The 8957-nt window shown below is 37.8% G+C and overlaps 1 non-coding gene across 1 annotated transcript; it reads right to left on the bottom strand.

Moving 5' to 3' along the window:
• Window positions 1-7917: 7917 nt before the first annotated feature.
• LOC129457860 (U6 spliceosomal RNA) lies at window positions 7918-8023 on the bottom strand. Its single transcript, XR_008649412.1, has one exon. It is a non-coding gene; the product is annotated as a U6 spliceosomal RNA (small nuclear RNA).
• Between the last annotated feature and the right edge of the window lie 934 nt (window positions 8024-8957).

Below are 8957 nucleotides of genomic sequence, written 5' to 3' on the forward strand. Positions count from 1 at the left end.
GAAAAGATTAACAAAATAAATAGACTGCTAGCCAGACTAATAAACAAGAAAAGAGAGAACAATCAAGTAGACACAATAAAAAAATGATAAAGGGGATATCACCACTGATCCCACAGAAATACAAACTACCATCAGAGAATACTATAAACACCTCTATGCAAATAAACTAGAAAATCTAGAAGAAATGGATAAATTCCTGGACACATACACCCTCCCAAGACTAAACCAGGAAGAAGTTGAATTCCTGAATAAACCAATAACAAGTTCTGAAATTGAGGCAGTAATTAATAAATAGCCTACCAACCAATGAAAGTCCAGGACCAGATGGATTCACAGCCCCATTCTACCAGAGGTACAAAGAGGAGCTGGTACCATTCCTTCTGAAACTATTCCAAACAATAGAAAAAGAGGGAATCCTCTCTAACTCATTTTATGAGGCCAGCATTATCCTGATCCCAAAACAGGGCAGAGACACAGCAAGAAAGGAAAATTTTAGGCCAATATCCCTGAAGAATGTCAATGCAAAAATCCTCAACAAAATACCGGCAAACTGAGTCCAGCAGCATGTCAAAAAGCTTATCCACCACGATAAAGTTGGCTTCATCCCTGGGATGCAAGGCTGGTTCAACATATGTAAATCAATAAATATAATCCATCACATAAACAGAACCAATGACAAAAACCACATGATTATCTCAATAGATGCAGAAAAGGCATTCAACAAAACTCAATCCTTCATGCTAAAAACTCTCAATAAACTAGGTATTGATGGAACGCATCTCAAAATAATAAGAGCTATTTATGACAAACCCACAGCCAATATCATACTGAATGAGCAAAAATTGGAAACATTCCCTTTGAAAACTGACATAAGACAAGGTGCCCTCTCTCACCACTCCTATTCAACATAGTATTGGAAGTTCCGGCCAGGGCAATCAGGCAAGAGAAAGAAATAGCGAGTATTTAATTAGGAAAAGAGGAAGTCAAATAGTCTCTGTTTGCAGGTGACATGATTGTATATTTAGGAAACCCCATCATCTCAGCCCCAAATCTCCTTAAGCTGATAAGCAACTTCAGCAAAGTTTCAGGATGCAAAATCAAAGTGCAAAAATCACAAGCATTCTTAAACATCAATAACAGACAAATAGCCAAATCATGAATGAACTCCCATTCACTATTGCTACAAAAAGAATAAAATACCTAGGAATACAACTTATAAGGGATGTGAAGGACGTCTTCAAGGAGAACTACAAACCACTGCTCAAGGAAATAAGAGAGGACACAAACAAAGGGAAAAGCATTCCATGCTCCTGGATAGGAAGAATCAGTATCGTGAAAATGGTCATACTGCCCAAAGTAATTCATAGATTCAATGCTATCCCCATCAAGGTACCATTGACTTTCTTCACAGAATTGGAAAAAAACTACTTTAAATTTCATATGGAACCAAAAAAGAGCCCGCATAGCCAAGACAATCATAAGTAAAAAGAACAAAGTTGGAGGCATCATGCTACCCAACTTCAAACTATACTAGAAGGCTACAGTAACAGAAACAGCATGGTACTGGTACCAAAACAGATATACAGATGAATGGAACCGAATAGAGGTCTCAGAAATAACACTACACATCTGCAACCATCATCTTTGACAAACCTGACAAAAACAAGCAATGGGCAAAAGATTCCTTATTTAATAAATGGTGTTGGGAAAACCCGCTAGCCACATGCAGAAAGCTGAAACTGGATCCCTTCCTTACACCTTATACAAAAATTAACTCAAGATGGATTAAAAACTTAAACATAAGACCTAAAACCATAAAAACCCAAGAAGAAAACATAGACAATACCATTCAGGACATAGGGACGGGCAAAGATTTCATGACTAAAACACCAAAAGCAATGGCAACCAAAGCTAAAATAGACAAATGGGATCTAATTAATCTGAAGAGCTTCTGAACAGCAAAAGAAACTATCATCAGAATGAACAGGCAACCTACAGAATGGGAGAAAATTTTTGCAATGTATCAATCTGACAAAGGGCTAATATCCAGAATCTACAAAGAACTTAAACAAATTTACAAGAAAAAAACAACCCCATCAAAAACTGGGTGAAGGATATGAATAGACCCTTCTCAAAAGAAGACATTTATGCAGCCAACAAACATATGAAAAAATGCTCATCATCACTGGTCATTAGAAAAATGCAAATCAAACCACAGTGAGATACAATCTCATGCCAGTTACAATGGCGATGATTAACAAGTCAGGAAACAACAGATGCTGGAGAGGATGTGGAGAAATAGAAGTGCTTTTACATTGTTGGTAGGAGTGTAAATTAGTTCAACCATTGTGGAAGACAGTGTGGCTATTCCTCAAGGATCTAGAACTAGAAATACCATTTGACCCAGCAATCCCATTACTGAGTATATACCCAAAAGATCATGAATCATTCAACTACAAAGACACACGCACATGTATGTTTATTACAGCACTGTCCACAACAGCAAAGACTTGGAACCAACCCAAATGCCTATCAATTATAGACTGGATAAAGAAAGTGTGGCATATATACACCATGGAACACTATACAGCCATAAAAAAGGATGAGTTCATGACCTTGGCAGGTACATGGATGAACCTGGAAACCATCATTCTCAGCAAACTATCACAAGAAGAGAAAACTAAACACCACACATTCTCACTCATAAGTGGGAGTTGAACAATGAGAACACATGGACACAGGGAGGGGAACATCACACACCAGTGCCTGCAGGGTGGTGGGAGGCTAGGGAAGGGATAGAATTAGGAGGAATATCTAATGTAGATGACAGGTTGATGGGTGCAGCAAACCACCACGGCACATGTGTACCTATGTAACAAATCTCACCATTCTGCACATGTACCCCAGGAATTAAAGTATAATAATAATTTAAAAAAAGATTATAGTCCTATTCAGTAGAGCAATTTACTTAAAATGTATACAGGATAAAGCACTATGGGAGGGGTAAAGGGAAGGAGGGGAAAAACCACCAACATAAGCTGAGGTCTGACTTTACACTTGACAGGCCCTCAGACTCACTGGGGAGGGCCATGCATGAATAGTTCACAATTAAATGGTAAAGCAAGGCAGCGTTGGAGGATTTCCTGCCAGAGAAATTGTGGAGGCAGAGTTTTGGAAACGGATGACAGCCAGCCAGATCAGTTTCTTGGTGTAGTAGGAGTTAAAAATACATATTCCTGAGGCATTTGGGCGTGGTTGAAAACTAAAGGTGAACGGACTCAAGCAGGTGGAAAGTGCTGTGAGCTTTATGGACTTGGCATAGCAACAACTCTAAGGAATTTCAGATCCTAAATGCCATGGTGGGAGTTTTCCTCAAGCTGTGCTTAACCCTTCTGAGTCTCTTAGGAGACTGACACAGTCCCTTTATATACCTAAGTGGGCATCGTTTTCTCTGTAACTAAAGCCAAATTCATATCAATGATGAACTGAACAGTACAATGACTGTTTCTCTGCTGAATACTACCAACAGGATGAAATGAATCACTCTGAGTCTAACTCATGAAAGCAAGCATTCTGGGAGAAATGATTCCCATTTCCTTTCATCCTACCCCTAACGGCAAGTGTGCAAATCCCTACATAGCAACCAAATGTGTGCTCTTTAAAAATAAATTAACCTTAATTACTCTGAAAGTCAAACTGAAACCTCACCGACTTCACCTCTTATTAAAAGAAGTTGCCCTAGACCAAATCTGGAAGAAATGCTTCATTTTCCTTGACTGTAGAGTCAATAACAGAAGATCTATTATTAGATGCATTTCAGAGATTGTTAGAGTTAAAAAAAATCTATAGAGCACACAGTATCCAAACAAATTCAGGATTCAGTGGTTCTAACACCTGTGGGTATTAGAAGATTGCTACTGAGCATAGCCTTCAACAAGGTAAGACACAAAAACCTTTTTTTCAAGTTGTTCAAAGTTTGTTTCTCTTGGCATACCTAGCTATATCTTAGAGCTCAGTGATGAAAACCACTGAACTAAAATATATTGTCAGCTGGAGTCATGTATGGGGCTCCCTGACACCATGTGAAGCTATGCATCTTTCTTGTGTGACTTAGCCGTTTCCTATAGAGGTTGATGGCCATTGCAAGACACTATGGAATCATGCCAGGCAGCCCATCCTGAATGATCTAAAGAGGTACCATTAACCCCCTCTTGGCTCTTCCTAGTCACTAGCTCTCAGGGAAGAGCCTGGTGTTTCATTAGATAGCTAGGCCATCTTGCCTGATGTTTTTGATTACAGCCTTTATTTTTTATTTATATCCTATAATTTTAATAATATTTGAGATGGTTTTGAGACTCTTTAGGTCCTTATAAAGATGATTCTTTCTTAAAAGAGTAGGCAGTAACCCTTTTCCTTTCAAACTTGATGTTTCTTACCTTGACCTTGACTCAGAAAAAAGGCCAGAGATTGTTGTAATGTAAGGGAACATGCTGCAACATCATTCTGAAATAACAAAACCAGGTGACAATGCTTATAGTCATTAGCAACTGAAACTAATAAAAAGTTCTTTGTAATAAGCCACCTACACTAACATAAAACTTTTAACAGAGAAGGTGTTAATATATGCTTTGTTATTGCTTGGAATTTGGAAGTCTTTTTATAATTTTTTTTCCAGGCATGATTTCTACTATAAAGGAAATAGCCCTTTCCAATTTGCATTCATGTAGTACTTACTGCAGCATATAGTAAAAAATGTAGAACTTTCCTGTATTTAAATGAAAATTCCTTCATTTCTCCAAATGAAGAAAACCAAAGGGGATTCACATTTTAATTGAAATGAAAATATATATTACAGTTTAGAAAAAAGTTATCCTCAAATAAATTTCATCGCCAAGTTCTAGACATTTTACTTTGCTCACAAAATTTTGTGTCAACATAAGAGATCTGAAAGACACAAAAGCAAAGACAAAGAGAAAATATATGTCAGAAGTTGCTGAAAGAAAAATCCACATTTCACATATGGTTACGTGAAAAAACACTTATTCACCCCTGTGGGCCATTGAAACCAATTGTTGAGAACAGGACCTTGTCTTGGTAAAAGGAAAATATATATTCCACACTTTAGATAGAAGCTGAAAATGATAAACAATGTGTCCGGGGAAGAAGTGGGAGAAATTTTGTTGCTTCCATATGAATATGTCCATGCCATACAGATTGTGGGCCTTGGGGGTGGTGCAGAAGGAAAGAAATTCATCTGCTATCAGGGGTCCAGCAGCACCCAGGGTCAGAGCCAAGGTCTCCCTCTAAAGATGTTTCTTGACGTACATGATGATGAATATGTTGACTTTATGAACTCTGCTTTTTGGGGAGCATGACAAATGCAGTATTCCTCTGTGTACTCATCCCTCAGTTTCTGGAAATTTTACATCCAGAGATTAATGATCCATCACATAATCTATCAGGCCAATGGATTTATTTTTCAAAAGACTTGCTAGATGATCCTGATTTAAGTCATTCACCTAAAATTCCGATTCACAGCCTCAGTTTGATCATTAAGCTATTACCACTGCATCCCCAAATGGGTTTGCTGGTCATCTCCATAGTGAAGCCCAGTAAGATTCTTTCCTTTTTATTGCTTTTTTGTCTAGCAACACCTCTGACTGTCCTAACCAGGCCCACGAGAGGCCTACCTCTAGCAATAATGCTCAGTGAGCATGCTCAAAAAAGGATGTGTCTCTTCCATGGAAACCTGTGACACTTCAAATGCTTACCAACCTATATTAGATTACCATATTACTATATTAGAAGATTAGACTTATAAGTGATTTTTAGTATATTAGGATGATTAGTAACATATTAATATCTTCATGGTATATTCGATTATTCATTCAGCAATTTTTGAATACCTACTATTTGTTAGACACTCTTTTAGTCCTGTGAACAAAACCATTAACAAAACAGACACAAATCTTTGTGAATGTGGAAGGTTACATTCTATTAGGGGAAAACAAAATAAACCATAACTGTAATAAATAAGTAAATTAACTAAATGCTATGGAAACAAAAGTAGAACAGGACAGGTAAATCGGTCATGCTGGAGGGGTGGTTATAGGAGGTAGATGACAGTTTTAAATAAGGTAATCACCATTGAGAAATTGAGTTTTGAGCAAAGGCTGAAGAGGATGAGGGAGATACCCTGAGGGACAGAAAATTCAAGTAGAGGGAACAGCCCCTGCAAAGATCTTAAGGCAGAGAACTACTTGGCATATTCAACAAACAGCAAGGAGGCTCTACAGCTGGAGCAGAGGGAGCTAGGTGAGGCTGATGGAAGATGAGGTCAGGAACTAGAAAAGAACAAAATCTATTTCTTACAATTCTGGAGGCTGGAAGTCCAAGATCAATTGGGGTCAGCCAATTCAGTTGCAGTTGAGGGCTCTCTTCCTGGCATGCAGGTGGATGCCTTCTTGCTGTGTTCTCCTGTGGTCATTCCTTGGTCTGTTGGAGTGGAAAGCAAAGGAGAAAGCTCTGGTCTCATTCTCTCTACTTATAAGAACTCTAAGACTGTCTTATCAGGGCTCCACCCTATAACCTCATTTATCTTTCATTACTTCAGTAACGCTTCTATCTCCAAATAAAGTCACACTGGGGATCAGGGATTCAATCTATGAATTTGGTGGTGGTGAGGGGGTGGGGGGAGAACAAGCACAACTTAGTCTATGGCAGGGTCTGTACTGTGATTCTTCTTAAAACTGGGATCTATTTATTGAATTATTGAATATAAATTTTCTTTATCTGTAGGATAACGCTCTGACTAGTAATTATTTAGTAGTGATAGATCTATTTCTGGAATAGCTGTGTGCTGTATTATTCTCATTTTAAGATGAAATAAACAATAATTTTAATGATGAAGGCAGATGTCTAAAATTAGCCTTGGGGGACTGACTGCTACTGTGTAGGGTGTCATCAGCAAATCTTATTAACAATTTAGAAGGTGCTTAAAATAATAAGTTAAATCTATTCTACTATGAGCTCTAGGATAGAAAGAACTGTTTTCAAGTATACTAATTTCCTTTATTGAACACACATTATATGATACTACTATTCCAAACTAGCTCATAATAACAATTTAACTAAAACTACCATATTCTTTGCTTTATAGTATAGTCAAAATAAAGTCAGGTCACTAAGCCAGGAACGTTACGAGGAAAAAGAGTATTGTTGATCCCTATTTAGGGATCTGAAATAAAACCATCTTTACCTCACCTAATTTATGTCTATATGACTTTCTAAACAACAGATTAGTTTTAGTCAATTTAGGGAAGTAGGTTGCCAATACAATAAGAGGGAAAATAAGAGTAAACGGTATTTTTGATCCAATACATGTGGTAATGACCGTACTCTTTATTAATCTACTTGAGTCAGACACATAAATTGTGACTTTAATGGCACATTTGGAATATGAGCTGCCAAAATCAGATGCCTTTTGATAGCATTCTGGAAAAGAAGAAAGTACAGAAGCTTCGGGCTCAACCCCTTTTTGGTGATTAAAGCCATTACTCCAGAGGGACAATAGGAATGTAGGAGGTCATGCCTAGCAGAGTCTGGACTAGAATTTGAGACCAAGTCTTTTGTTTTTTAAGTACATTTTAAGTTTATTTTAAAATTTAAAGTATTTTTTTTCATTTTTTTAAATTTTACTTTCAGTTCTGGGATACATGTACAGAACATGCAGGTTTGTTACACAGGTATTCATGTGCCATGGTGGTTTGCTGCACCTGTCAACCCGTCATTTAGGTTTTAAGCCCTGTATGCATTAGGAATTTGTACTAATGCTCTCCCTCCCCTTGCTTCCCATCCTCTGACAGGCCCCAGTGTGTGATGTTCCCCTCCCTGTTTCCACGTGTTCTCATTGTTCAAAAACATATGGAACACTTCACAAATTTTTTGTCATCCTTGGGCAAAGGCCATGCTAATCTTCACTGTATTGTCCCAATTTTAGTATATGTGCTGCCAAAGCGAGCACCAGACTGGGTCTTTTTAAGTTGTATCAAACTTCTCACATGTACCACCCCACTGGAGATTTGGATTATATCCAAAATATACTGCCATGTTCTCGACCTAATAAAACATTGCTAAGAAAGGATTACCTGAGATATTTCTTGACTAAAAGTATTTAAAAATCCATAGAAGTACTCTTCAAAGAATATGAGAAGTAGCCTTTCTTGTCCTAAAAACTGTGTAGGCACAATGCTAAAAATTGCTATATTGAAATTTTAAGAAACTTATAGTAACAAAAGTTATCATTTTTAAGTGTAAAGAATTTTCGGCAGGGTGTGGTGACTCATGCCTGCAATCCCAGCACTTTGGGAGGCTGAGGTGGGTGGATCCCGAGGTCAGGAGATCAAAACCATCCTGGCCAACATGGTGAAACCCTGTCTCTACTAAAAATACCAAAAATTAGCCAGCATGGTGGCATGCACCTGTAATCCCAGCTACTCGGGAGGCTGAGGCAAGAGAATCGCTTTAACCCGGGAGGTGGAGGTCGCAGTGAGCCAGGATTGTGCTACTGCACTCCAGCTTAGGCAACAGAACGAGACTCCATCTCAAAAAAAAAAAAAGAAGAAAAAAAGAAAAAAGAATTTTCCTGGAAGAGTATCTTCTGTTTTCTTTACTAGTTCCATTCCTCCATTTTAACTATTTTGCTTTACATTTCTTTCTTGAATTTGTGAAATGTTACTTCCTTCTCTCACTAGCCCTAAAGAGTTTACTCTTACTAACCAGGTACCATGATTAGTGCAGGTGAGAAAACCATGTGTGCCTATGCACATGTCTTCAGCAAGGAATTGGTGAATCATCATCATTTTCTTTTGAAACTTATAGAAATACAAGAATATACCTGCGTACCATATTTTTAAAACCATACTGCAATCATTTCCTACTTCTAAGTAGCATGTGAT

The sequence above is a fragment of the Symphalangus syndactylus genome, chromosome 11 (assembly GCF_028878055.3).
Source record: "Symphalangus syndactylus isolate Jambi chromosome 11, NHGRI_mSymSyn1-v2.1_pri, whole genome shotgun sequence".
NCBI lineage: Eukaryota > Metazoa > Chordata > Mammalia > Primates > Hylobatidae > Symphalangus > Symphalangus syndactylus.